We start from the raw sequence: 26373 nt of genomic DNA, 5'->3' as shown, positions 1-26373 counted from the left end.
ACATACCTGGAGCCGTGGATTCTGCAGGAGTCGCTCCAGTGTGGAGACGAACAATAAAATGAGAAGTAATGACTAGATTACAACCAGACCACGGCCAAATGGTTTGTTTTATGAGCAAATTGCATCATTATGCTAAGAAAATGAATTGTTTATCATTCTAATCCCCTCCCTCGGAATTAGATTTTAACTGCTGTTGTTTAATAAAATACTAATTATTGACTGGTGGTTTCCAATTAAACTCCATGACATGACACCGGGCCTGCAGAGCCCTGGGTGTGGCTTCCAAACTGTCTGCAGCAAAGAAATCCCATTTGGCACTCTCTGATCAGAGTTCGCACTGGAGTTGAAATCTATTTTTCATCCTTGTCTTGGTCACTCTCCATCTTATCATATTAGTGTCAGAGTTGGGATGACATGTTCTTTCTACTACAGTAAAATAGCTGGAATGATTCACAGACACAAAACAGCAGCAAACCAAGATGCATTCCCCGTACGCTTGGAAGGCATATAGAAAGCGTGTCAGGAACTGGACAGACACGAATTTGAGAACATTTTTCATAAGGTGGAAATTGGATCAAAGTGTTAATGTTTATGCTATTTCTAGACTAATGTATAATGCACATTAATCTTGAAATACATTAAAAAATTCTTTTGGGGGGAATTATAAAGAAAAGATGCACCAGAAAAAAAATAAATCTTAGTGGTAATGACTCTTCAGTAAATTAACATTTTAGTGGGGAAAATGACCGTGTGATCACTAATACATTGATTTCTTTACCTGGAATTTTAACAGGATTTCAGGGTAAGTGTACAGAAAAAGCACCACAGGTGAAATTCATTCATGGCTGATTCCAAAGGAAGCAATTACAGTCAACTATTTAAAACCTGGAATTTTCAGGATGTTATTCATGTGTTTATTTTTATTTTTTTCTAATTTATAGGTGAAACACAGAACTTTGTGATAATATGGAGACAAACCATGAAACTGTTTTGCATGACAGAGTCTCGGCAGTTACCCTCATCACTCACCTGTTGAACCATTCATTCTTCAGGAATATATTGATTGAATTCATGACCTTCGAAGAGCTTAAAGTAAGTTGCATATTTTACATTTACAGAAAGGTAATGTCTCAGATCTGTAACAATTTTGGTAATAACAACTATCATACTAAGATACTATGCAGAGCCTCTTGAAAAAATGAATCACATTTAACTAAAATTTTCCCGAAAAATGACATTTCACAGTAAGTGAGAATGTAACTGATTATTTTTAGCATAACATTTTATTTAGGTGAAAAAAAGCTTCCATCATTAAATATTCCTTTTTTTGGCTGAAAATAATGTCACCACTTTTGTACCATGATTATGTAATTTGTAAGCATCAAGGGAAGGTGAGTGAGGGATACATGAGAACTCTGCCCAATTTGCAGTTTCTCTGTAAGTTTAAATTTTTTCCCAAATAAAGAGGTTTTTTAAGGGTGCTCATCACTTGTTTAGCATTTAGAGCCAATCTATGTGAAGGAAATTCATCATGATGAAAATCAGTTTTATTAAGTACCGTGGAGAGAATAGATAAATGGAGAGTATTTCAGAAAATGACTTAACAATGCACTGAATGGTGCAAACTGTGCGTGGACGTCAACAGCTGACGTGCTTCTAGAATGATCTCAACAGAAGAATAAATGTGGACCGTTTTATTGGAACAGTAGACACAAAACCAGCCATGTGTACACAAAAGTGAAATAACTAATAAAGATGGCTAATGCTTATGGACTCTTATTTGCAAGGCACATTAAATCTTCCAGAAAGGGCATGAGTTAAGTATCAGATTTGACCTCTTCAAACAGTCAAATCTCTTCCACAAAGTTACAGAGCTAACAAGAGGCTGAACTGTGATTTGTCTTAAAGTCCTGAACTGTGATTTCAACACAGGCTGATGAGGCTCCAGGCCGGTGCACTTGACCACAGGGCTGTGTGGTGTACCTTTAATCTTTGAGTTTGACATTTCCTCTGTAGCAGAAATGCTGGGTTTGCATCTTGTCCCCTTCTCTGGCTAAGAATGAGGAGCAGCGGGCATCCCTGAGTGGAAAAGACCTTCAGTTTATTGTTTCAGGGCAGTTTTTCTCTTCGACAAGCAGGGAATGATCCCAACCTTGAATTCATGGTCACCGTATACCAACCCAGTCAGCTAAATTGGCCAGAGGACTGTGATGTCACAGGTGTGCTGTGACAGCAACTCAACCTGTCTGAGCCATGGGATCCCCTCCAGAAGTCATAGGCTCCATCCCATATTGGAGGGTGCCAGGCTGAACCACATTCAGACAAGCACAGTCAGTCCCACACACTTTTAGTAGCCATTCAGCAGACCATGTTTTGTGCTTCATAATGGCATTATTTGGGACTTTGTTCTATGTATTAAAAAAACCTCAATAGCCCAAATTTCCAGTCTGTGGAATTTCTAAAATAGCATGTGAAGATTTCTATAAATATAGCCTATAATCTCCATCTTAGTGTTGTGCTTCAATGCAATTCGTTATTCATTAGTGAGGAATTTGAAAGAAATACCTGGTTCTCATCACTTACAGAAAACAGCATATAAAAACAGAAGAAAAGAAGTGCAAAGTTTAATCTGAAGTAACTATCTTGTTCTACTGCTGTTAACAATATTAGCTTTCTTTGAGGTAAACTTTCCTGAATATGCCATAACAGTGTTTAATAATAATATCTTTTTGAATCTAAAATTTTGACATTTGTTTCAAATTCATAAAATGAAAAGTAAGAGGGGCTTTCCAGCCCATAAAATGAGGGGGAAGGAAGACATTAACACGGGGACTCAGCCAAAAGGGATCTGAGCATTCCTAACCCACTGGACTAGAAAATCTTAAAAGAGCTCACTTCTGAGATAAGCAGTACCTAGTGGTGACGGGCAGCCTGGGGAAGTCATAAGAATACTAAGCCAAATGTTAATTCCCCAATATTCCCGCTATTTAAAGCTCTGATTGAAGGAGTGAAAGGGTCATTTCTGACCCTAGAGGGACTTTTTCCCTAGCAGTTTCTGCCAAAACTTGAAATAACAGTCACATGATTTCTGGTCAACATAATGAACTTGCGTGAACCTCAAAAAACGTTGCCAGTTTACTGTCTTTTGGTAATATTCCTGACAGTGATTTTTCAATAAGAAAACATTTGAAAGGCTATGGAAGTACACTACACTCATCATTGTTTCATTGACTTTTATAAAAAGCAGGTTATGTGAAGAACTGGGAGTCTGAGTTACTTTGACTATAGTGTATTTTCTTCAGTTTTTGTTGGATCATTTGTAAAGATCACCCCCCAGGCCCCACTCCCATCCCTCCCTTATCCCCTCCGCAACCCCCATCAACCCCTGCCCCCCACCACTCCAGAATCTCTGATTCAGTGCTAATTAGCTTGATGCCTGCGGGCAAGTCTCTTAACATCTTTGGCCTCTGGTTTGTTATCTGCAAAATGAGAGTTTGTGAGTAGATGAATTCTAATGCACAAATCGGTTTTGAAAAAACATGATTGTGAATTTAAATCTCATATTTACAGAAAATAGATACCGACATTTTAGGGTTTGTGGGAACGTAGTCCCTTACAATGTTTTGTATGTTTTGAACCTCAGCTTTATTTTTCTTTTATCTGAAATGGTTAAAAAGAACTTTACAGATAACTTGAGAGTGGTATTAATCGGTTTACCCACATAAACAATTGCTGAAAGAAACGTAAGTTTGGATATCAAGCTGAAAACTGGAAGTGCCAGGTGATACCCACCGCTTTATGTGTGTCGGCCTGCCTAGTTTTGTACCACTCGGTATGGATAAGACCTTTTCTTAAAGCTCTTTATGCATGATTAGTGAAGCTTTGTCTTAAGACAAGAAAAAAGAAATGGAGGAAGTATTTTATTTATAATTGAGTCAAAAAAGGCTACTCATTAGCTATGCCTTCATAACATTTCATCAAACTAATCCACATACAAAACTCTTTGTCCTTTCTTCCTGTCCTTCTCCATTTTTCTAGACTTCCTTATCCTAACTGGCTGCAGAAACACAATCATGTGACTGGACATAAATTTCAAAATAAAAAGCAGAGGCATTCAGAGGACAATGGAGGTTGATGGAGAGTGTGTTGTGCTCCTTTTTATAACAGGTTCTCCTTTTCCTCCTTTACTTTTTTTAGGGGGGAAGGATAATTAGGTTTATTTATTTGTTTGTTTTTTGATGGAGGTCCTGGGAACTAAACCCAAGACCTTGTGCATGCTAAGCAGGCACTCTACCACTGAGCCACAGCCTCCCCCAGTCCTTTCTCTAGGGTTAGGGCTTGGACCAGGGCTATGAAGTCATCTGATAAATGTTCCCAGGATGTTTTAGAACAGGTTTAGATTTTCAAATTTGAAGAGTTGTGTCCAAGTTCTGATTTACATGTCCGAGGCTTCCCTGGCCCCAAACAGTTTTCACAGTCAGAGTCTTCTGAACTGGAAATTCACAGAAGACCACTAAGGCTCAGGAAGCACGCTCCATGTTTCTTTATGTAAAATATGCTAGAAAGTTCTTGATACCCTTTTGAGAGAGAGCAAAACTGCACTTTTACCGATGGTGATTCTTTTGGTTTTAAGTGAGAATGGAGGGCAGACTCTACCATCTGTGACCAGGGGCGTGGATGCTGCCAGCCTGGCAGCCTTATCTCGGTCCACTGTGGTCACCTTTGGTTCTGGAAATTCTATCAGGGTGCTGGCCTTTCCCACTTAGAAATCTACATGCACTCTCAAATTAAATCTGTGCTTTGCCTACAGAATCACTCCTGTCTTTTAAGTCTCTCGGTGGCGTTGATTCCGCCGGCACTCTTTAAATCAGTCAGGTGGATGTGTGTGGAATCATCTAGAGGGTCTGCCTTCCGTCCGCAGTTCATAGCACTGCTCATCAAGGCCTGACACCTGTCCTCAGGATGCCGTCATTTCTTCTCCAGATTTCTTTTCCATCCCACCATGTGAATCCCAAATCAAATCAACCCTGAGATCCTGGCACATCCATTATTCATCTATGGATGAGGTATTGCTAGCAAAATTTAACATAGCGAAGCAGAGAAAAGGGTAACGAATATGCTAGTTGGAGAGATATAGAGGAAGAGGGAAAAGATGGAGAGAGAGAGAAAAACAGAGCGATCGATTAAGAACACAGGTGAGGTGCAGATGCAGACCAGGTAGAGCCAACAGCTTGGTACGTGCAAAGGTGTAGCAGGAACGCTAATAAGGTCTTTATTCTTTCAAAGAAAGCATTATTAATTAAACCTTGAAGGTGACTGAGGAAGGAAGAGATTTGAGTAGGACCCCAACACCTTCTGGAAGAGATCGAAACTCTCTTCTCAAAGAGAGTTTTCATCTAAGAGGTCCTAGGTCCTCTCCAAGACCTAGGAGTAGAAGCAAGAAGGATCGTGAAGGACAGCAGATTCCTAGGATAAAGTCCCTGTGGAAATCAGAGATTCGGGGCAAGCGTGATGGCCCCTGGCCCTAGAATGGGGTGGTGACAGAGGCTATGTTTCTGGGTTGGTGGCCCAGTTGACTCTGGCCTGGACTCCGACCCCTGAACTACAGATTTTAAACCACAGGAAGTGGTTTTGCTCGTGAGCCACTCAAACCACAGTGTCATAAAGAGTGAACAGTGGGAACCCCAGTCCGTTTGGCACGGAGGGACAATACAGGCAGTTGAACACCGGGGAAGGGACATCCTTCCTCCTCTCCTGAGGACGTGCAGCCAGGCCTTCAGTAGAAGGAAATCCCGCCCGTCTGCCTCACAGCCACTCCAGGGGCTTCATAGCCGCACTTGGCACAGGGTCACGTCAGACCTGCGAGTCCAGGCAGCTGGGACAGGAGTGGCCTCAGAGAGAGTTAGCCCACGCGGTGAAGAGAGATTTCTTTCTGCCTTTGCGGGTTGATTGATCTTTGTAATTGTGTAAGACACAGGAGGCAGAACCGACAGCTGAGGACAGAGGGTGCTTGAGGTTAGGAAGTTTTTGGATTGTCTGTCCATCAAGAGTAGGAGGCCATAGAAAACTCCAACTGTATATTTTAGGACCTGCGTGAGCCAGTTTTCGCACCTGAGCTGTTAAAAGGAGTCATTTTACTTACAAAGACGATGTTGAAGCCCCTCTGGGAGAACTGTCTCCGGAAACAGTCGGCACTTTGCAAACCCCCTAACTTTTCAAAGCTGTCAGAGAGAAAGTGTTCAGTTCTGAGCACCTGAGTCCCTTCTCACCTATGAAAACTCTAACGACAGATGGCCTGAAAGTTTGTGTCTGAAGGGACTTTAACCCGTGGCTCGGAGTTATTTTGTTAAGTCATTACCAGACAATAAACCAGACTTTCTCTTTGTTTACATCTGCCTGATCAGGAAGGGTTAGATGTTTTCACTGTCTTTGAAAAAAGCCAAAGAAACAAGATATTTCCAGCAGTTTATTTGAACAAAATGGCTTCGGTTTAGCGTAACGATTTCTTAAATTCCATTTTTAAGTCCTTGGTGAAGAGAGCAAGTCAGCCCCATTCAGACTTTTCCCGAGCTGCGTGCGGCCCTGTGGCCATTGTTTAGCCAGATTCAGAGGCTCGTGTCATCAGTCTGCAGGGACGGCAGGTCGGGAAGAGAGATGAACTTGGCTGGCAAAGCTGGCAGCCTGAAAATGTTTGTCTCCTTCTTATGCTTTAAAAAATCTGTGTAAAAATGTTTTGCTCATAGTTCTCACCTATCCATCTATAATAAAGATTTGTACATCTTAAATTCTGTCTTTTAAAAAAAATTATAACTAATTTATTCTATAAGTTAATCAATTATGAAATTGAAGCCGACACAGTAATATAGAAGGAACAGAAAGTCAAGTTTTGTAAAAGTTAGGACAGGAGTGAACTAGAGCTAAACGAAACATATGATTTCTGGAAGAAACGGCGTGAGAAACAAGAACATAATGCACTTCTAGGAAGAGCATTTTTTTTTCCATGATTGAGACTCCTGTTGGCAGTTCTTTATTGATGTGAATGCTGACCATACCTATTATATTATTGTGAAATTAAAGTCATATTTTTTATATAAATAAAGTGAAAAATTGGACCTCAAGGTTTGATGTGTCACAAGATGTGTGACAAAATGCATTCACAATAACCAGTAAAGAGCTGCAAACCCCAAAGGGCATGAGCTGTGTGAGCTGGCACCAACTCTGGGATTTGGAAATTATTTTGTAATTATTTCTTTTTGGTCTCTGGCATGTATGTTTCGTGTATTTCTTTCTTTTTACCCAGAGTGTAGTTTTGCGTGCGTGGTGACCACAAGAGAAGAAGGGCACTGTGGGAAGAGTGCTTGTGTGGTTGCCATTGTAATTTGATCAGTGTCAGTAAACAGTATGTCTGAAAGCTATTCATACAAAAATAAACAGCTCTTTAGTAGCTGTTCTTCCAATGCTCCAAGAAGGGAACAATTTACCCACAAGGGAGCAAGTGTATTGAGTACAAAAATAATGCATTGACGAATAACAAATTTTCTCCCAAGACACTGTCTTTTGGGGATCTGCCCCACCACCATCATATTAAAGCATCCCATAAATTGACAGTGAAATAGTGATCACCAGTGATTTCAATAAAAATTTTTAAAACTTGGGCTCATCATGTGGAAAAATCAGGTGAAAATTAAGGGATTATCCTTGGGTTTAAGTTGGCAGAATAATCCAGGATGTAATGTTATCAGTCATCGACAAGTGGTCCTGGGTGCTTCCTCTGTGCCCGTCACCTCAGTCTTGTTTGTCCGTGGATTCACATGTCTCGTTCTCAGTCCTTGATATTGGAAACTGGGGAGTCACACTTGGAGCTCACCTTTTTCTCTTTCTTTTTTTTTTTCTCTCTACCTCATTTCATCATAATTTCACCTCCCAACCCTTTCTGACTTGTGTTTCTTCTTCTCTGTGTCTCCCAGTGCTGGTCCAGCTCCTTTCATCACTCACCTGAACTACTTCACTGTCTTTTTACGTCTCCTCCTAACTAGAATCTTGTTGCCCTCAAATTCATCACCCAAACAGGCACTAGATGACAAAATGCAGGTGCCACAATGTCAGAGTACCCTTGTTTAAGACACCAGAATGACACGTGGCGTATAAAACCTCTGTGATCCAGCCCGTGCTTTTGTGTCTGTACTGTACATCTCATAGATTAACCAGTTTGAAAATATTTAGCATGGTGCCATCCATTATGGTAGCTCCATAATTTAGCATGGTGCCTTCAAAACATCAGAGGAGGTTAATAAATATTACACATCCTAAATAATTCTTGAAGAGATTGGCCTCACTCCATGCCCACTGACACCATGCAGCCAGACTCAGACTTGTCTGGATGCTCTAGCTGCTTCCTCACTCTCCTTCCAATGCCCGACTCTTCCTCCTCTCCTTTGCTAAAAGCTACTTATTGCTCAGGTCTCAGTTTAAACATCCATCTCTTGATGCGGCAGTCCCTTACCCCCTTGACTGGGTTGAATTGTTTTCCCCTGCATGACCATAGCCTTGTTCCACTGCCCTCATCACAATGGTAATTACTTGTTTAATGTCTGTAACTTCCTCGGAGAAGCTCTCCCCAGTCCCCTTGACAAGGGGAAGTATCGGCATTAAACGTTCTCACAGGTCATGGTGGCTCCCTTAGCGTGCATCGCAGGTCAATAAGTATTTGTTGAGTTGAATTGAAAATACATCTCTAGTCTTCAAGGAACGCTGAGGTCTGGCTCTCGCAGGTCCCATATACTCCTAGCTAACTCTTTCACATCTTTTAAGTCTCAGCTCACATGTCAGCAGCTCAGGGAGCCTTTACTAATCAAACGTTGCCCCCTCCCCAGCTAGATTAGACCCCTGTTCTCAGTGCTCGCCTGGCACCTCATGCACAGCTCCATCGTGGCCCTTGCTAGAATGTATTACAGCGAGTTCTTTATGGGTCTGTCTTACTAGACAGTGGTTTCTTTGAGATTAGGTTTGATGCCTTCTTTTGTTTTTTTGGGGGGAGGGGTGGTAATTAGGTTCATTTATTTATTTTTTTTTTATTTAGCTGGAGGTACTGGGGATCGAACCCTTGACCTTGTGCGTGCTAAGCATGCACTCTACCATGGAGCCATACCCTCCCCAGGTTTGATGCCTTCTTCATGTTTTCTGTTCCAAGGGTACAGTTACCAACTCACATAGACACTCAATGACTATTTATTGAATGAATGGATGGATGCATACATGTCAGCTAGGAATGAGATGACCTCTTGCTGCTAAGTAATGTACCCTCTCGAAGGGGAATGAGGGACATCTCAGTGGCAAACCTGTATGGACTGAAGACCCAGGGCCCTCTGAGCCCTCCTCATATACCTCCCCACCCAGACCTCAACGTTATATGGACACAACCCTGAACTGGCTGAAATGGTTTTTGAGGAACCTATAAAATCAGTGCTCAAAAGAGAATTTAAACTGAGTTATAAAAAGTAAAGTTATATTTATTCTAATCCTAAATGTGTAGGCTAAAATTCTATCCATTAGATAAATACAGAGGTGTATAAGTATATAGTCTACCTGCCACAGGTAGACTAATGGTCCCCCAAAGATGACGGCGTCGCAATCCCCAGTGAGTGTGTTACTTTCTGTCGCAGAAGGGATCCCGCGGACGTGGTTAAGTCAACGATCTCGGGATGGGGAGTTTATGCTGGATTATCTGGGCAGACCCCATGGAATCACAAGGGTCCTAATGTAAGGGAGGCAAAAGGGTCAGAGTCAGAGACGCAGAGATACTGCACAGCTGGTGTTGAGGATGGAGGAAGGGCCAGGAGCCAGGGCAGGCAGGAGGCCCCCCTCAGCTCGAAAATCCAAGAAAATCAATTCTCCCTCAGAGCCTCCGGAAAGAACATAGCCTTGCTAACACCTTGATTTTAGCCCAGTGAGGCTTCTGACCTGGAGAACTATAAATCTGTGTTGTTTTAAGCAGGTAAATGTTTGATAATGTGTTACTGCAGCCATAAAAAAAGTGCACATACGTGACATGTATATGATACAGATTTGTATCTGTTTTGTATCTGCTAGCACTCCAGTCCTGTTGCTGTTCCCTTGGGTTATAGATACAGAGCTGGTCATCTGTATATGTTTCAAGAGAATCTGCTTTTATATCATGTATATAAATTCAAAAAATAATTGTCCAGGAGAGGAGGAGGAGCGTGGGAGTGTTTACATACACCACTTTATTTGTGACTATACTTCCCTTACGTCTACATTGTCAGTGCGGAGCTGGAGAGGATTCAAATGTCTTTTCTAAAAAAAAATTATTCATAAAGTTTTCAAAAATTAATTTTCTGGACCTAGTAGAATCATATGAGATTTTTAGCAACTTGGAATATTTTAATATTTAATATGAAACATACCCCAAGTCCCGTACACTGCCCCCGTGTCAGAATACTTGGCTAATGAATGCAATGAATCTCCTTTCCATCTAAGGTATTTTATTTTTAAATAGTCAAAATATTTGTGATTATGTCTTTTCTATGACTTCAAAGTAGATTTCTTGACCTTCTTTACTCATATTAAGGTAACATTGTTTTAAAAACAAAAATAATTACGTTGGTAAATTTCCCTGTTATAGCTGAACTATCATGATTGCTTTCATTGTAAAAAATAAAACTACCTTCCTCCCTGACAGCCAATCACATTCTTTCACAAAAAGATTTCCTCAAATTCTGCATAATTACATGGTACAGATTAAAGACAGCAAAGATAAGTCCCTTGGAATATTTACATAGTGATTAGTTGGCATGCTCAAATGACAAATGAAATACGCTTCAAATCACAACCAGACCGCATTACTTAATCATGGGTTGGGGGTATTGTTCTTTTTACTGGCATAATTGATTCCTTATTGTGTAACAAGAATTGTGCAGACAATTTATGTGAACCATTTATCATAACTTGCATCACATGTCATTTTTTAATATGGTCTTTCAGGAGGGTATGTGGTGAAGCCCACAGAAGACAAATATGAGAAGTGTGGTTTTTTTCATAGTTTTCTCAAAAAAGAAGTTAGTACTTGAAATATTAGTCTCTTAAAATATGTTGGGATTTTAGGTCAGAAAGTCTGAGGTTAATTTTATTTTTCCCCAAGGATTTATGATAAAAGAGAGAGAACTATCTTGATAATTTTTTTTTTTGGTTTTATAACAATCGGATTTATATCCTGAAATTATATTAAGGAAGAAACAGCCTTAAGGATTTAACCTAGAGAAATGAATGAAAGAACTGAAATTCAACTTAATTGATTTAATACGAGTGAGTCTAATCTTCCTTCTAGTATAGACCTCTTAAGGATAGGACCACATAGATAATTCCCAGATGTTATACAATATTCGTTTGTAATGACTATATTCAGTAGGATTATTAAGATTTAAGATATTCCCATGGTATTCCAAACAAGTTATTAAAAACATAACATTCCAGAGGTGAAGAATATATCAGCAATCCCAAAAAGTGTTATATCCTATTAAATATTTTAATTAAATATTAATAGATGATAAGAAAAATGTACTGTGTCAAATATGTCTGAGAAATTCTTGATCTAAAATAGTGATTAGATATTTTCTTTACTACAGGACTTATCAGAGCCTTAAAATGAGTGCAGCAAATTTCCAAAAACAAAAAAGAGAGAGAGAAGAGATAATAACATGCAGTGCTTCGTCAGCTAGGAAATCATCCTGGTTCTCTTCACTTCACAACCCTGACCTGCGTCAGGTAAGGGGCTCTAAACTGAAATGATGGGAGTTTTATTCTTGCTTCCGACCAGGGGTTCTAGGTGTGGAGAATATGCGTTGACTTGAATTGTGGATCTAAACTGAAACTAACTTTAGTGAGTTAGGGCCCTCTCCGGCAGCATTCATTCATCCCTGTGTGGCATTAACCCCTGATTTTCAGAGGAATCTTCCTGTTTCAGTCACCCCTTATTCAGCACATCAGTGAGGGCAGATTCCCACCCTTGTGTGATGGAGGTGGCCAGACACGGGACACCTGACACTGGTCAGAGGCAGTTGACCACTCTCTCTGAGTCCCGTCTACTCACAATCAGGGAGGAAGACACTGCAGGCCACACAGGGCCACAAGGAGATTGCCCCGGGAGCAGAGTGAACAACCCGGGGCTGTGCAAGGCAGGTAGTACCGAGAGGCTTGGTGTCTCCAGAGGGTGGAGGTCCCCCGATTCCTGCAGAAGGATATGATTCGCTTGTCTGAATAATTCCACAGGCTGGTAGGGAGCTGAAATCCACGACTCGGGGCTAAGCAGGCACTGTACCCGGTCCTCTTGAGAAGGAAGGTGGTTTGCCGGGGTGACCTTATCTGCAGAGCAGAATCGGGGCGGGACCTTGTGGTTTAGCTGTGCAAGGCCCACCCGGTTTCAGATGTCAAGGCAGCACCTCATCTTGGGTATAGTTCAGACCCTGCACCGCACTCCCTTTCATCCACACACAGAGCAGGTGGTTTAGGGAAGGCTTATCCAACCCCTGTTCCCAGCCAAAGCCATGTGACCAAGTTTACATTGGTCGCAGCCCCCAGGCACAGAGATGAATTCAGGGATGAGCTCATCACCCAAGTCAGGCCAGTGAAAGTCAGGCTAAGGATCTTTTACTGGGACTTCAGGGAAAGAGGTGTGCTATTTTTCAGTGCAGCTACTAACAGAGAGAGTGATGGGAGCCCAGTGCTCGCAGGGACCACGATGCAGAGCCTGAGAATGAAGCCAAAACAAAGCAGGACCCAGAATCGGGACAGAACCAGCCACTGACCTCGCCGGGTCTGTATCCAGTCAGGCCCCGCACCTCCCTACCTCTGGCCTTTCTGGGCATGCGAAACACACCTTTTCCATTTTTGATTAAGATGATTTGAGTTGAATTTTGTCACTTACAATATTAATAGTTCTAACTGATAAACTAATTCAAGTGAATGCCCGTAGAGCTATCCTGAATGGTTTCAGTAAGAAGCACTTCACTATGTTACCTCTGGCAATACCTTTGAACTCAGCAATGCCCTCATTCATAACTAAACTAAAGCACAGCTTCCCTTTCGAAGTCACCTCATTGAATAGCTCTTCCTGCAATGTTACTGTTGCGCAAGACTGACCAGCATCTCCACTATGACGCAGTCAGTAGACAATCTTCAATGATCATGTGCACAAAAATAAGAGCACGATGAGAAAGAAATGAAGGATAATTATTAATTAGTCGACATTAGAAGGAAATTGATTTGATCCATTCAGAGTCAATCGGGAGATCTCCATCTATTTATAATTTGAACAAATATTACAAAAACCTTTTAAAGACCCCTCATCTCAATAATATGAAATTAGAAATTAATTTTTAAGCTCTGAGCAAGCTGTGGTCAGTTCTCATCAATAAAGAAGGATATGTTGTAAAAGTGAAGGGCAAATCGATGTGATGGCTATTGCTGGGCGAATAACTGGAACCTAAGTAAATCCCATGTCAGAGCTTGTGTCTGTAACTTTTACTGTTTTCTCAAAGAAAACATTCGGGGAAATATCAACTCCCTCTTTGATATTTTCATCCAGGTAAATCCTGCAACTCACAGCCACTCAGCAGTGATTTGAAGCAGCAGAGCTGCTCTTAACATTTACACTTGCTTGATGAGAAAATGTTGAAATACTCACAAGTACACTTATTAAGTAAAAGAAATGGCGGTGCACACTGGCTGTCTCCAAATGTTGACAAAGGACACACAGTTGAAGGAGGCAAACACTTTCAAAATGCTGAGTCGGGTATGAAAAAAAAGGAAGCCCTATAAGAAAAAAAAAAAATGAAACCAGGTGCCTAGTGTGTCTTCATACAGCCTCCTAATCTACACTTGTTTATCTATCGTAAGTGCATTTGATAAATATAAGAGGAAAATACGCTATCAGAAAGCAATTGAAATTGATTTGAATTTAGAGACTCACATTATCCATCACAGGGAGGCGGTGATAAGATGCCCCAGGGCACGAATTAGTCATTCCTGACCATTTGCCTCTGGTGACTCCAGGCGCAGAGGCAGTCACGTATGTAATGTATTTATCTGCTAATTTAGTCATTTACTTGATGGATATGAGGGAATTGCAGAGGAAGGTTATAATGATCCTGGCATATACTTTCCCAGCGTATCAGAAGACTTGCAATGAACGCAGCATATAAAACTTTTTAAATACATTGGAAGTACCGGAAGACGAATTCACTAATAGCATGATAAAAGCGTATCAAGCAGGAGAGGAGTGTGATTTCTTTAAAGTGCTGAGTATAGGTGCAAACAATATACTGAAGGTCATCTGAAAAGTCACAGTAGAAAGGAGATGTCTTTGAAATATTTGAAATGGACTTGGGTGGACCCGTACCTTCGTTTCTCTCACTTCATGCATTTGAGCTCCAGGTGGTGGAGGCTGAACAGGCTGGGGGTGAAGACTTGTGATTTGGAAGGAATTTCTTCCACCCTTTAGAGTCCATTTACAATCAACCCACTTTTGAACCATTTATCCCCCCTCTTCAGAATGGGAATTTCATAAAACATAGAAGGCCTTTTTTTCCTTCTTCTTTGAACAAAATTGTGACTCGGTGGTGTAGTATCTAGTAGGCACATTTTAGAAAAATCCTCTGGCTTCATGAACTTTAAACAAGTACTTATAAGACAATATGTAAAGTAAAACTATCCCTGCTGCGTGTAGGTTAACTGGATTGTTTCAGGGACAGACCTGACGGGAAGGTACTGTTTACTGCTTAGAGTGCTGTATGTTTTTATTAAAACACATAGACAATATAAAAGAGTCAGCATCTTAGTAATAACACTGCATTCCTTCAGTTGCTCTGAAAACAACTTATATTTTGTCATGGATAAGATTTACACGCTTAATTCTCTTGGATTAACTATTATATTTTTCACAAGTAAGGCTATTGTCAACATGGAATCAGAGCCAAGAGTCTTCCTGTACTTAAATGTAGAACAGTATTACTATGGTACAGATGAATGGCTTCCACTGGCTTAATAATGTTTAAGCTGCAAATAAATGCACGTGCTGTGTCTATGGGTTTGCAAATGCGAAGCAGGGGCTCCCTCTGCATAACCATCTGGGCACTGCTTTTGCCTTTTAGTTTTTCATAATACAGATAATAAAACCAAATTCTCTTCAAAATCAGAAGTTGATCATTGGAACATGAGGCTGATTACATGTAATACTGTATTTCCTATTCAGTAAATTTGAAATGATGGTAGTCACAGTCATACATGTGTTTTTGAGAAAATAATCTACTGTTAGGCAACAATGAAAAAAAGACATGTGAATATCTTAAATATTGTAATTGCAAATGAAAAAAATACAGACAAGTTATTAGGCTGAAGATGAATTGGAAATATCACTGGCTACTCTATCTTCATGTTGCACAGGGGGCCACCAAAGAGAGAACATGCAAAAAGATTTGAAAGGTGTTCTAACAATAAGAAAGGAACATTAGTTATGTCCTATACCTAATGTCGCCAACAAATGGATGACTTCTGTGGACGAATTACCCAGTGGTGTAGCTCTCCACATGCTCGCCCTCAACTCCAAAGGCAGAAGTTTTGTTTTCTCTGCTACAGCCCATCCCTGGGTCCTACCAAGTTGGCAACATCCAATCCTGCTTACATTTTTCATCTGCCTCCCTGCCCTGAGTTTCAGACTCAAAGCTGTGACATCATCTCTCATCTTAGTGTCCAGCTTGCTGACCTGAACCACACCCTTTAGACTTGCAAGACTTACAATCACAAGAGTCAACATTCCTACATCAATCTCTCTCTCTCTCAATCTCTCTCTCTGTCTTTCTGTCTACTCAGGCTACCATAACAAAATACCATAGGCTGTGACTTGAACAACAGAAATTTATTTCCCACAGTTCTGGAGGCTGGAAGTCCAAGATCAAGGTCCTAGCAGGGTTCATTTCCTGGTAAGACACTCTTCCTTGCTCACAGATGGCGCCTACTTGCTGTGTCCTCTGATGATGGAGGGGAAGAGAGAGCCAGCTTTCTCGAGTCTCATCTTAAAAGAACGCTAATCCCATCATGCAGGCCCCACCCTCATGACCTTATTTGAACTTAATTACCCCCCAAAAGTCCCATCTCCAAATACCATTGTATTGGGGGTTAGGGCTTCAACATATGAATTGGGGGTGGGGGCTGGGGGAGACACAACTCAGTCTGTAATGTTCTTTCTCTTCTCTATGTATCTATGTATCCATCCATCTATCCACCATACAGCTAGCTAGCTAGCTAGCTATCTACAGATACATAGCTTGTTATTCTCCAGAGAACGCTCACTAATACATTTTAGCATTCCTGGAAAATCTAAATTCCAAAATGGCTCCCTCTGACCAAATCCTACTCCAGATCACCGACTGTGTCACTGTCACTTCAGCTGTTCCCCACCTGCAGTAGCCTTCCAGTCCCGGGGCCACTTTATTCTTGCAAAACTGTCAGCTTCCTTCCGGCTTCAGTTTCCAGCCTCAGCTGAGCACTCAACGCTGCCACTGTAATTTCCTCAGAAGTTATTCCATCATTTCACCTCATCCTTCAAATCACTAAGGTTATCAATAGCTTTTATTTTACCCAGACAATCAGTACTCTTCTGTTCTGTAAGATCTTTGTGCCTTTTGACGCTGTGGATTCTCCTGATTACGCTGTGTCCCTCGACACGATTGCTGCCAACGCAAAGAGTGTGTAAGCATCACTTCCACCACAGGATGCATCCTGCCTGGAGGTCATGGACCTTCACTTAGCTTGGCGCTCCAGTGCCTAGCACTGTTTCTGGGGAGTAGTATATGCTTAATAAAATCTCACTGAACCAATGAACCCTCTCATGAAGAAACATTATACCCCGGTTGATGATGACACAAATGATAGAGAGAAATGGGTTATTATCATTAAATTAGAAATGTTGAGGACAAGGTATGCAGTTAACAATAATACTGCTTCCTTTTTATTTGTGATCAGTGGCAGCAAAGAGTTCCCTTAGCCCCTGAGAATAATGACGTAGAAACGCCATGCACTTCATTCCATCCTACAAGCTAAGCAAAAGGTACATGAACTTACTGTGGAACAAATCTTGTAGGAAAAGTACCATCTCATAGTCTTTAAAATACATTCTCACCAAACATGGTGTCTAAAGAGACAGCCTGGTTCAGAGGGACGCACGCCTGACGGGGAACAGCAGACCTCACTGTGGCTCTGGTTCTGTCTAATTTGCTGTGTTTTCAAAGAGAAGGTAGTTAACGTCCTTAAAATTCAATGTCATTCCTGGAGAAGGGATTGAATTTGATTATTCCTAAGGTCTCTTTGAGCTCGAAATTTCTATTCTAGTCTAGTGAGACTTAAATTTTTAAAGGCCTTACTTCTTACTTACTTTTTTAAAAATGTAAAAATTGCCATTCAGCACTTTCCTTTGCCAAAAAAAAAAATGTTTCTTTGTCAGCATTTCAGGGTATTTAAACATAATCCTTTATGCACTCTAACACACACAAAAAATGCTAAATGCCTGGGGTTTTTTTCACTTCAACTGGATGTTACAATATTTTATGATAGATTATCATATCAAACTAAAACAATGTAAATGCAGGTATGTAATATGTACTAACGCCTTGTACTTATAAGAGCACTTTAAATTTATGTTGAGAATGATGTCCATTTGCCTTACTATTTTGGTATTCTCAAATGAGGATTAAACTACTGCCACTGTTAACATAATTCAGCACTTCCTATCGGATTTATAGAAGAGCATACCATGAAAAAAAGTTCTCAATACAAAAAAAGAATATTCCTAATCCTTAATCAATAGACAGTACTATGGGCAATACTTAATGTAGTCATGTTATACAAGTATGATGAAATTGATGCTTTAAAAGTCAGGAACCAGGACAGAGTATGAAATGTCACACAAAACTAATTAAATGTGATAATTTGGTTTAACTCTCTTAGTCTGTCTTCCTGTCTGTGAAATCAAGGGCTTACATTGGACGATTTGAGATGAAGTATTTTGGGACTCCAAAGGAAAGGAGGGTAAGAAATGAGTGATGGTGGGGGTTAAGGTAGACCCTGAAACACACCCGATTGTCGTAGGAAAGAGACAGAACTCCCAGGCAGAAAGTACAACTCAGATACGTCCTGACTCATCTCTTATTTAAATGATAGAGACAAAACAAATGTTAAAAGTCAACCTGCATAATCTGATGTTTTAGCTACTAGTCAAATGGGGCTGTTAAAAATTTCATTTTAAATTAATTTAAATTAAATTAGAAATTCATTTCCTCAGTCACACTAAACACATTTCAGGCACTCAGCAGCCATGAGTGGCTACCACATCGGACAGTTCAGATACAGAACATTTCTATCATAACAGAAGGTTCTATTGGTCAGCAATGCATCTGCATAATAATAGCAGAATGGGGACAGGGAAATCCAGTGTCTATTTGAGTATAATATGGTCTGTATCTTGCTTAAGAAAGTTAGAAAAAACTTTAGACTTTATTTTTTAAAATTAAGTACATTTGTGGGGAAAAAAATAATAATAAGATCTATATTCCTCTCCATGCATGCAGAGAAAAAGAAGGGTGTGTAGAAAATTATCTGCCAACCCAAAAGAAGTCACAGAAGGAGAAAAATTATGGGCAAAAGGTAGATTTGTTAAGCCACAAGAAACACACACACACACACACAACACAACACATACTGATTTAAATAAGGAAGATGTTTATTTTATGCTCACATTAATCACATGAATGTCCAAAGATAAGAAGTCCAGAGCTTGGTTCAATGCTATCCTGAGAGATTATTCAGTTCACCATTCAGCCATCCCTAGGATGTGGTCCTTATCCTTATGGTCTAAGGACGAGTTCATATAGCAGGTACAAAAATGCTGGAAAGGGCAAAGAAAAAGAAGCAAGAGATCTCTAATAAAGACTCTGGAAGGCTGTATACATTATATCCCACTGTCCAAAATATAGTTACTTACTCAAACTTAACTCCAGGGTGGCTGGGACATGTGATATTTACTGCAGTCAGCCATGTGCCCAGCTAAGAGGTCTGTTCACTCAGAAGGAAGGGAGAATGGTTATTGAGAGACACTGCCAAAGATAAAAACACAAAAGAAAATATTTTTAAAAGCTATATCAATAATTATAATAAATATGAATGGATTAAACTTTTATATGAAAAGATAAAAATTGTGACTACTATCTAACCCGTCTATAAACTTCTTGCAAAGTCTATATATGAAACAAAAACATGCAGAAAGGAAGAAAATAAAAGAATGGGAAAGGTATACTGTACTAATAATAATTAAAATAAGGATATTCTAGTAATGTTAAATTTAGAAAAAATAATATTAAAGGCAAAGGCATTTATAGGGATAAAAACAACACAGAATCTTCCATGAACAGAAACACTATAAGCTTGTATGCACCTAACCACACATCTTCAAAATTCATAAAGCAAAACCAGAAAGAATTAGCAGAAAGTGATAATTCCACATAGTGGGAAATTTTAAAACAACTATAACAGAAGCTGATTAAACCAAATAATCAAAGAGTTAGTGTTCAATGGTGTCTTTCCTAGTACATATGTAGAAATCCTGTATACAAACAACATAAAGTATGTACTTTTTGGTTACATTTTTATCTTCAAATAATTTTAAATTTACAGAAATTTGTCAGAAATAGCACAAATAATCCAAAGAGTTTCATACACCCCTCACCTGGCTTGCTTTTATGTTAATATCTTGCATGAACATAATTATGACGAGTAAGAAATTAGTACAACACAGTTAAGGACTTAATTCGGTCTTCTGCAATCTGTGAGTTTCTCAGTCTTTTCCTTGTCTTTCGTGAACCTCGCACTTTTGGAGAGCACTGGTCAGTTACTTTGTGTGTCACAGTCCGGGTTTGTCTGATGTTTCCTCGTGATCAGGTAGAGTTTGTGCATCCTGGGCAGGAATACCGCGGTTCCGCTGTGCCTTTATCAGTGCTTCCTGTCAGGGAGAACCCATAGTCCTTATTATCGGGCATGTCACTTGCTGAAGCTCGTGTCTGCCACATTGTTTCACCAAAAAGTTATGATTTTTCCCCTTTTAAGAAAATATCTTAAGGGAAACATTTGGAGACCAGGCAAAATGTCCCTGTTTCTCTCCTCATTTTTGCCTAGTACTTTGTGCACTGGCCAACTCTTGCCTGAAATAACTGATTACTGTGGTGATCCACTATTTCTCTCTCTTTTATGTGTATTAATTGGAATTTTTCTGTCAGAGAGCCATTCCTTCTGCCTGCCTACTTATTTATTTGTTCATATTAGTATGGATTCATGGATTTTTTTCTCTAGGTTAAAATCCAATACTATCATTATTTATTTTGTGTCTCAAATACAAAATATTTGGTCACTGGGACCCCCTCAGGTTGGCTCTTTTGCCCTTTCAACCTGCCCCGTTCCCTTTTGAGACCTTCCTAACTTTCTGACACCAGACAATGCTCCAGGCTCAGCTCTGTTTTCCTTGCTTCTGCCTTAGTACGTACCACTTCTCCAAGGAAACTTAAGAATGGTTTAAAGGTTGTTGTCAGAATTATCTTTTAAATTTCATGCTGCCGGAATTGTTATTTCTGCACAATTTTAGCTGCGGGGCTGTTTGTGCAGCCTCTGCACAGAACATCTGCACCGTTAAATGGACATTCATTTTCAATTAGAGCTGTTGAAGGAGAAAAGCGCCTTGAAGGAAGTTAAATATCTAAAAATTAGAGTTCTTAGTCCTCTTCATTTAAATTTTCAAATACTGTATGCTGAACAGTTGCACAAAGATCAGAATTATCATGGAATCTCTAGCATTCTGCTTTGCATTACTTAAATTGTATAAACATTTGTTTGTTCAAAAAGTATTGAATATTCTTTCTTAAGTAGCTGACATACTCTCTGTTAATATTCTAATTTCATCCTCAAATTCTAATTTAACTCTCAAATTTATTGTCCCACGTGTTTAACCATTTGAAAGTTTATAATAGTTTTTTCCCTGATATTAATATTTTACAGTCATTTTTAGTTAGTACAACATTGTGGTTTTACAACAGTAAATAAACATTTTTATTTCCAAATAACAGATTTTCATCACAAAACAGCATAAGAATATTCTTTCTGAGTAACTTCTAGACTATTCACATATATTTGTAAATGAATATTCAAATATTCACAATAAATCAAAATAATAGGTCTTATTTATATTACTGACATTGTAACCCTGCTTAAATATGAAAGAAACCTGTGTGATCACAGAATTATTGATCATACTCAAGTTCAGGGATGCCAGAAATTATATTGAAGTTGGCTTGCAGCTGTTTAGTCTGTTAAGGACCAAGGTTGAAGCCCCACTAAAAACTGGTTTTGGCCAAATATCAAAACCAAATAGAATCTCCATGCAACTCTAATAACTGGAAATAAATCTAACATAAATTATAACAACATGCAGAACAATATTAGTAAGGACTTGCATTAGGAAATAAATCATGCTCATGGTTGAAAAGCCACAATATTATAAAAATATAATTCTCTCTAAATGAATTATTAGCTTCAAGTCAATCCCAAGAAAAATTCCAGTTGGGTTTTTCATAGAACTTGACAGTCTTATCCCAAATTCACACAGGAGAACAGTGAGACAAAAATAAGTTTAAAAGAAATAAGGAAGAACAAGACAAGGGTTTCCAAAGCTATCCTGCGGAAGAGCAATCATTTTCTAATTTGAACAATGATGCCGCCCGGGTTTGCATGGCTTAGAGGGTCTTGTCCTAACAGATGACAAGCCTCGGTATAAACGTGTAAATTAGACCCATGCCATAGAGTTTAGAGGACAAAAATAGACCCATGAATACTTAGCAAATTAATACAGGACAGAAGCAGCATTAAAAATAAATGAGGAGTTTGTGTTTCAATAACTCTTACAGTGAGAATAGATTTTATTATACATATTAAAAAGAAAATTAGGGATATAGCTTGCAGTCCCTGCCAAGCGAATGAGACTTACTCTGTAAAGATTTTGAAAGAAAACATAGTAGATATTTTTGTAGCTGCAAGGTAGAGAAAGATTTCTTAAACATCACTCAAAAGCTCACAATATGAAAGAGAAGATTGACCAGTTTGAATACTTTAAAATTTTAAGTCTTCAACTAGAGACCATATACAAGTGAAAAGACTAGTTGCCAGTTGGGAAAGGCTATTTGCAATTCATGTAATTGACCAAGAATTAGTGATAAGAATATATTAAGCGCTCATACTAGTTAATAAGAAAGTAGACCAACAACTAAAAATGTGAGAAAAAAATGAATAGGAAATCCAATGACAAACCCATGTCCAATAAATGTCTAGAAAGATACTCAAGTTCATCTCTACGTAGGAAGTTAAAAAAACCGTAGTAAAATATTATTTCCTATCCATCAGAATGACAAAACTGGAAATGTTTGATGATGTTAACCATTGGGATGGCTGTGGGAAAATAGGAAACTTCTATATGCTGCCTAAAGTGTAAGGTTGTACAAATACCCTGGAGGGGGACATGGCACTATCCTGGTAAAGCTGTAGGAGAGCACATTCGAACGTGTAAGTAGGTCCTCTTCTGGAAAAACCCAGCACGTGTGGTATGTAGACATGCAGTGGAACAGTCATGTTTATGACAGTGAAACAGTGGACAGACTCTTAACTGCTCATTGAATAAATTGTGATGTACTCCATCAAGAGCATAATGAACTCATCTACAAAACAGAAACAGCCTCACAGGCATAGTAAACAGACTTCTGGTTACCAAGGGGAGCGGGGGTGGCAAGGGATAAATTGTGAGTTTGAGATTTGCAAACATTAATTACTATCTATAAAATATATTTTAAAAAAACAAATTTCTTCTGTATCACACAAGGAACTATATTCAATATCTTCTAGTAACCTAGAATAAAAAAGAATATGAAAATGAATATATATGTGTGTGTACGACTGAAATATTATACTGTACACCAGAAATTGATGTGTTGTAACTGACTATACTTCAATTTTAAAAAGCCCATAATGTATAGTACCTAAAAATGACTCAGGCAGGGAAAACATGGTGAAAACTCAAAAACAGAATACTGAAAAATAAAGGCAGGTTAAATAATGATATTCACAGTCTCATACTATTTGTAAAAAAAAGACTGGAAATATACAAAACATTACATAGTGTGTATTGATTGATCTTAGTGCAGTAATGGGATAAATGCATATGTGAAACTGCCAGGCATTCTGATGAACAGGGTATGAATGAAGGGCGGGAAGGCAGACTGAGAAAGGTCGCCAAGTACTGCAGTTCTTTGTGTGATCTTTTATTTCTTTAAAAAAAAAAAACAAACCTGTATATATCCCATTGTTAAAGATTTGATGAAGGTTAATGGTGTCTTCTTGTGCGATGATTATATTGTTTCGGTACTCTATGTAGGCTTAAAAAAAATTGCTGATAAAAATAGAAGTTTTATCATCTTCATTGAATAAAGAATGATAATAGAGCCAGAATTAATGTAACTATCATGGTAAACACAGATGCAGGACAAAGCACATAAGTCAAAAATAAAATGAAAGGAGTTACAGCGAGCACCACACAGCTTTCCTGCTGTGTATCTGTAAAATGCCACCTTTGACTAATAAAGAAGGTTGCATGGAAGTGAAGCACAGACGCCTTCTAAACCAATCAGCAAACGAGGAGGTAATGTCATTTCCATTGTGCGCTCAGGAAATAAGTTTCCTGTCAAAAATAAAAGCCCCTTGTCCAGAACTAAAATAGCATGGCCATAATGTCCTAACGGCTTAATGAATCTAACAGCAAAGATTAGAGGTTCCTCTGAAATGTGTGAATTAGGAAAACTAGGTCTGATGTTGTAAAGTTGTGTTTGGGTAGGAACAGAGACTTCATTTTTTAAGAGTGAAAATTGAAAGTTAACATCGAGTTATCCTATGAAGAGCATGATACTTGAAATAAATAATCTCTAGTGACGTAAGTAGCCAGTTGCAATGATTTTAATTTGCCAGAGGCATTTATTTCACAGGTAACTGTGATGATTTTCCCTAGGCTTCCCATTGTACTTTCAAGTACGTAAGTTCTGATATTAGCCCAGTGCCAACGTTTCATCTATTTATAAAATCTCATGGACCCCGTTGCCATTTAGCAGAGCGAATACCCATTTGTAAACAAAACAGTGATACATTATAATAGCCAGAGGGCAGAGCTTTGCCTGGACAGAGATTCATCATTTCTTAATGTGGCACACCTCAATGCTTGCACTGTCATCAGGCAGTCTGAAAGGTGCTGGCCAGAGACAGATGACCTAAGCAATGGCTGGAACTTGATCACAGCATCGGCACCTGCAGGTTGACACACACGCAGGGGAAATACTGCTTTCACTCTCATCCATGCTTATGGTTGGCCAAGTTATAACCATGTTTGGACCAGAGGACTTGTCAGAGAAAACTGCAGTCGTGTTCTGTATCAGTAATTGTATGACCTGTTGACATGGTGTGGACAAGTACCACATCAAAAATAATTCCCTTGACTATCTAGCAGAAGTGGGCTTGCCCAGTCATGTGGTACTTCTATTTTTAATTTTTTTGAGGAACTGCAATATTGTCTTCCATAGCGGCCACGTCATTTTACATTCCTACCAGAAGTGCACAAGGGTTCCAATATCTCCACATCCTCAAACTGATAATCAGGATCTCAAAGAGGTATCTGCATCTCCATGTTCACTGCAGCATTGTTGACAACAGCCAAGAGATGGAAACAACCTAAATATCTATCAACAGATGAATGAATAAAGAAAATATGTATATACAAACAATGGAATGTTATATAATCTTGAAAAAGAAGGAAAGCCTGCCATATGCAACATGGATGTGCCTGTAGGACATGAGGCCAAGTGCAATGAGCCAGTCACAGAAGGACAAAGATGGCATGATTCCACGACCTACAAGATCTAAGACAATCAGACTCAGAGAAGCAGAGAGTAGAATGGTGGTTACTAGGGGCTTGGGGTGGTGGAAGTGGGGAGTTAGCTGTTCTACGAGTATACAGTTTTATCTCTACAAAATAAATTCCAGAGATCTGCCATGCAATATGGTGCCCACAATTAACAATACTGTTTTGTGCTCTTAAAAATGTAAGCGGGTAGATCTCAGGTTAAGTGTTCTTACCAGAATTTTTAAAATCAGTCACTTGCAAATCAGCTGTAAACATTATGCAACAATATATAAATGGGTTTATCAAGACAGCCTTTTACTGACTATATGACACATGGGAACCCCCAAATGGAAATCTAGAAATAAAATAACTTGATCCTTGTCACATATGCATTTAATGTCAAACCTATCCCCAAAGGTCCACTGTAGCTTTTATTTATGCCACCAGCAATATACATCTATGAGATAAATGAATCAAAGAAAATGATTTTTTGGTTTTCTTCTTTTTTTCCAGAAAAATGCTTTTCTTCCTATTATTGATTTGATAGTCTGACGAAAATATATTTTGCTGGAAAGTGCCTCTGTTTGGACCAAAGAAGATTTTTCTATTCATATAATGTAGCAAGTTCAGTAATTTCACTAAGTATCAGAAATGACAGCGTGAGCACCGGGAACAAAGCATTATAAGGTAAAGATACAGCTTCTTCATATTCCAAAAATAGCTGAGTTGTAAATTTTAGCACCATGGTTGATGCACATTCATTTCATCACTCACTATTTATATCCTTTTCAGAGCTTTTTGCATGTATATAAAATTTGAGAATATAGAATTTAATAAAATACAAGGCAGTGAGTGAATTTTTAATGTAAATTTTGTTGTGAGCTTTATCAACCAAAGCCATTAAAAAGGCTGTTTCTTTACCAGTGAATTAATGATAGAAGGACGGCCGGTGTAAACCACTCTGCCGACAGGCTGATAATGGAAGCGCAGTTGAAGCAGTAAAGCTTGCCAGCCGCTGATGAGACCCAGGAGAGGGTCCCTAACAGATGTTTCCCTGAGCAAATATATACTTTGCCTCCTCTGATTATGATGGCCTTGAGAATTCGTGATTTGATTCAACATTCAGCTCCTCTTCAGCAGGCTCATAAAAATATGATTCTTACAAAGACTGGATTCTAAATTTTCCTTTCTGAAGAACCAATATATAACATATTTATGGCACTCAGTCCCATATGGTGAAGCCGTGGTCCAGCAGCACTGTTTATAACACTATAATTAAAGTTGTGTCAGCACTTTATTATGAACAAAAGGAGGCAGAGCCTTTCTGTTTT

The 26373-nt window shown here is 39.1% G+C and overlaps 2 long non-coding RNA genes across 2 annotated transcripts in view; both read left to right on the top strand.

Annotated features, from left to right (window-relative positions):
- Positions 1 to 1081, top strand: part of LOC135318854 (uncharacterized) — a 259627-nt gene extending 258546 nt beyond the window's left edge. The window contains exon 3 of the long non-coding RNA XR_010377240.1: positions 942 to 1081. This is a non-coding gene — a long non-coding RNA (uncharacterized LOC135318854). The remainder of the gene's footprint in view (positions 1 to 941) is intronic.
- Positions 1082 to 11648: 10567 nt separating this feature from the next.
- LOC135318853 (uncharacterized) overlaps positions 11649 to 26373 on the top strand; it is a 38472-nt gene continuing 23747 nt past the window's right edge. Inside the window, exons 1-2 of the long non-coding RNA XR_010377238.1 lie at positions 11649 to 11781; positions 25556 to 25729. This is a non-coding gene — a long non-coding RNA (uncharacterized LOC135318853). The remainder of the gene's footprint in view (positions 11782 to 25555; positions 25730 to 26373) is intronic.

Source organism: Camelus dromedarius, chromosome 22 (assembly GCF_036321535.1).
Source record: "Camelus dromedarius isolate mCamDro1 chromosome 22, mCamDro1.pat, whole genome shotgun sequence".
NCBI lineage: Eukaryota > Metazoa > Chordata > Mammalia > Artiodactyla > Camelidae > Camelus > Camelus dromedarius.
The sequence above is the reverse complement of the archived record's forward strand: the minus strand, read 5'-3'. Positions and strand labels throughout refer to the sequence as shown.